The sequence below is a fragment of the Palaemon carinicauda genome, chromosome 8 (genome assembly GCF_036898095.1).
Source record: "Palaemon carinicauda isolate YSFRI2023 chromosome 8, ASM3689809v2, whole genome shotgun sequence".
Taxonomy (NCBI): Eukaryota; Metazoa; Arthropoda; class Malacostraca; order Decapoda; family Palaemonidae; genus Palaemon; species Palaemon carinicauda.
This window is the reverse complement of record NC_090732.1, coordinates 132,054,697-132,058,798: the sequence shown is the minus strand read 5'-3', so window position 1 is coordinate 132,058,798 and position 4,102 is coordinate 132,054,697. Positions and strand designations below refer to the sequence as shown.

Below are 4,102 nucleotides of genomic sequence, written 5' to 3'. Positions count from 1 at the left end.
AGTCAATGTATAGGCCTATTTGTGGATGTCCTTTTGCTGAAAGAAAGTATCTCCAATAACAAGAATGTTTGTTGCACAAAAACTTATAAAATATGCCCCATTTTCATTGTTAACTTCGCCAAGACCCTCAACACCCATCACATTCTCTAAAACTTGATTATTCCTTCCAACTTTGAAGTAACCAATAACAATTTTCATATCTCTCTCTCTCTCTCTCTCTCTCTCTCTCTCTCTCTTGAGTATCTCCTCTATTACACTCTGCAGTTCTTCGTAGTGTTCACTTTCCTTTCTTCAGGGGAATCGTTTGTTGATGCATAGCAAACTAAAATACTCATATTGCCCTGTTTTGATTTAAACTTTGCGAGTAACAATCTACAATTTGCATCTCTCTATTCCGTTAATGCCTTTTCTGCTCTTGGTGTCATCATTCCTACCCCTTCTCTTCCAACTCCATCACTTCTTCCTGAGTATATATATATATATATAATATATATATATATATATATATATATATATATATATATATATATATATATATATATATATATATACACATATATAAATTTCCTTAATCTAAGATTTCTTTGCCAATCCCCTAACAACGTGTTTCTGTTAGGGACAAGATATCCGACTTTATTTCATGAATTAATTCTCCACTTTCTGTAACTTCCCAGTCTGATTCATGATTTTAACATGCCAATCACCAATTTTCAAGTTCTCCTTAGTATTTATAAACGGAGATTCTTAGCACCCCGCTACGCCCGGGACTGGGGGGCCATTCTGTCATTTCTGCTTTCCATAAACTGACTAAATCCATAGAGGATCCATTAGCTAAATTCATCAAAGGATAGCAAGTTCCTTGTAATGCGCAGTGCTTATCTAAGTGAGGCATGTAACCCCTGCCGGCCATACTACTTCCAGTAAGCTGAAAAGACATCATGTCTATCGCCCTGAACCCAATCCGTTACCCTGCAGTCAGTGACTTCTTCGAGATTTAAGGGGCATTTCCACCACACCCAAAGTTCGCGTTACTCCGCCAAGTTGCTCATCCGCTTATATAACCGTTGGCAAACATGGATTGCTAAGATATATCCCCTAACACGGTAATATTCCGCTTATCAAGGTAATACCGACTCTCTCTCTCTCTCTCTCTCTCTCTCTCTCTCTCTCTCTCTCTCTCTCTCTCTCTCTCTCTCTCTCTCTATATATATATATATATATATATATATATATATATATATATATATATATATATATATAAGTGATCAGCACCCAAGGCACCATCACCTCCATTAGACTTAGACCAAGGAGACCTGGGTGCTGATGACTCAGCTGGTAGACTTAACAGACTTTCCAAAAGCCTTAATCACTCTCTCACAAGGTTGGTGAAGTTGCAGTCACAACTAGAAACTATAGAGCTTGAGCGGGCTTTGGACTCTCGCCCAACGGATTGTCAGACAGTCCCTTTTCTACACTATAGCCATGTATATTCGAAACTCCAAGACTCTCTCCCTTCATTTTCAGTATATTTTCCCATGAAATAATAAGTAAAAGACTGCAAATCCTTTGCACCGTACCATCAAGAAACTTTTCCATCACACAGAGCAAGATTCCTAAATGAGTCAAATTATAATGGGTTTCAGCTTCACCTTAGTTTTCATCTAGGCTATACCGTATGAACAAACTGACACAATGTACGTACGCGTTTAACCTTGATTAAAATTATCATTGTTATTGGATATATCAAATGACAATATTTGCTCTCACAGTACACACCGTCCACCTAAATTCCTGTAACCTGTTTTTGAGATGACTTGTACCTGTCCATTACTTTCGAAAAAAATGAGATAAGCGAACGTAATAAACCTGTTACATTTCCACCAGGACACAGTCTGTTTGCATTCAACTTTATTTGAAGGTAATTGAATTAGAAAAAAAAATGCAATTAAGCTGTCTCTAAATACAAATAACCCTTTCTGAAGATTTTATTGTACTGCTAATTATAACATTTTGGATAAGATGCTCATTAAAATATCATAATTATCATCAGTCATTACTAGTCCACTGCAGAACAAATATAAATTATTTTAAATCTGAAGAACTGCTACTGTCACTATAAGAAAAATAATTTTTCTTGATTATTTAATTAAACTGCTGGGTAAAAACGTTCGAATAACAAAAGTAGAACATTTGCCGAGAAATTAATATATCATAGCAGTGGAATTAAATATGAAATTTTAAATTAGCATGCCCAACTTCCCATGTGAATGTCCAGAGCAATGTGCAGAAAGTCCCTTGCAGAGAAGTGACAGTGGTCTCAAGGATTAGGGGTACAGGGGTGTTATGGTAAGGGGGCCATAGGTAAGAAAGGAGGGGAGGATAGGGAGGGGGGAGGGTTAACAGGAGTAGCCTTAGCCCTCTCAGCTGTTATACAACAGTGGCACGAGACTTGATCCCAATTTTATTCCAATACCGTTTCTGTCATAGTATCAAAACGTTACTAAGCCATAGACTATGCTCAAATTCCTTCAAATAAATAAGTTAACATTATGTTTACAACACAATGTGAGGGTAAAACAAGAAAGTAAATAAGAATACATACACGCAACGTCCTTAGTAAATCCTTCGCGCTAAACCTGGTACCGCAACCATCGCAATTTATGACTTATTTCTGACTTGCACTGCACTGCCAATAAGCTTTTTATCACTTGAAATCACCACTAAATGCTTATATTTGTTATGTTATATGGAACATCATGATCAACGCTCTATTTCTGAAGCATTACAGCACAAATTACGAAGAGCGACGTACACATAACCTCACTGAACTCGCCATATTTGTTTACTGCCTGAGTTTGCCGATAGATGGCAGCACATGTCCGGATCGTCACTCCAACGCGCGCCTTAAACTTCAAGCAACTTCAAGCAGACGCTACCTTTAGATACGAGTTTCTCAGCTTTAATTTTCCTTCCTTGGCCCACAGTTCATATTCCCTACATACTTATTATTTATTTCTGGCCATTAAAGCTGAATAAAGATATTCTGTACCTGGAACGATTTACGTTATTAGATAATTCCAGAGTTTCTTGATTCATCTAAATCATGTAGGCTATTGTTAATAATGAGTAGGCGTGAATGCTCAAAATCTGTTATGCATAACACCTTTGGTATATTGGATCAGTATGGATTTTCATGTATTCTATAAAAAGCTATAAGCTATAGCTTAATTCATATGTCTATGCTGTATACAGTGAGTGGCAACAATGCAAAGTTAAACAGCTGAATTAATTAAGATAGAACAGTGGTTTATTTGACCTACTAATTAAATCTGCCAAGATAAAATCAATACTGTTGATTTGAAAATTAATTTAATTTCCATCCGGAAAAAAATATCGTGACTCGTACACAGTTAAGTAAACGATTCGGTGGAACCCAAATGCGAATTCTAAATGACAGTCCAAAAGACTAAGGGACAAAGGAATATAGACGGCAGTCATTATATAATTGATGTCTGACAAATATTACGTAGAATAACACTTATCAAATGGAGTTCTATCCTCACATAAACTAGTTAATGAAACAGGTGTGTAATAAAGTTTTAGGAGTATTACCAGCACGATGTCCAAATAAACAGCTCAATGTCCTCTGATTAAAGGCGTAGTGTATGGGAAAAGAAATTCTATGCGAAATTCTAGTCCTACTTGTCTTTTAATCATCTGCAGAAATTAAATTTTAGATTTTCTCATTATGTAACTGCATTCAATGGAATTCGGCCTTCCCCCCTTGCTGTAAGCAGGGCCTCCTTATACTTGCCTACGTAGATACCTGGAATTCGTCCATATTAAATTTGGTTTGAATAATATTATGCATTTCAATGCAACAGTGCCAGTTTAACTACAGTATATTGTTGTTGCATTGGAAAGATAAAGAAAGCATTCCAGTTATATTACAATGTTTTTTTATATAAAATGTACAATACTGTAGTTCACGATATATGAGACTAGCTTATAAAACCTTGTTTAAACAAATTCAGCAAAGGAAAATGTAATTTGTTTATACCATTCTGTGATGCCCTTATTCTTTACTAAGGCTACTACTACT

At 36.0% G+C, this 4,102-nt stretch overlaps 1 protein-coding gene across 1 annotated transcript in view; it reads right to left on the bottom strand.

The window, feature by feature from the left end:
- Positions 1 to 2,828, bottom strand: part of LOC137645450 (circadian locomoter output cycles protein kaput-like) — a 257,476-nt gene extending 254,648 nt beyond the window's left edge. The window contains exon 1 of the mRNA XM_068378254.1: positions 2,603 to 2,828. The gene's annotated coding sequence lies outside the window, so the exon portion shown is untranslated. The remainder of the gene's footprint in view (positions 1 to 2,602) is intronic.
- Between the last annotated feature and the right edge of the window lie 1,274 nt (positions 2,829 to 4,102).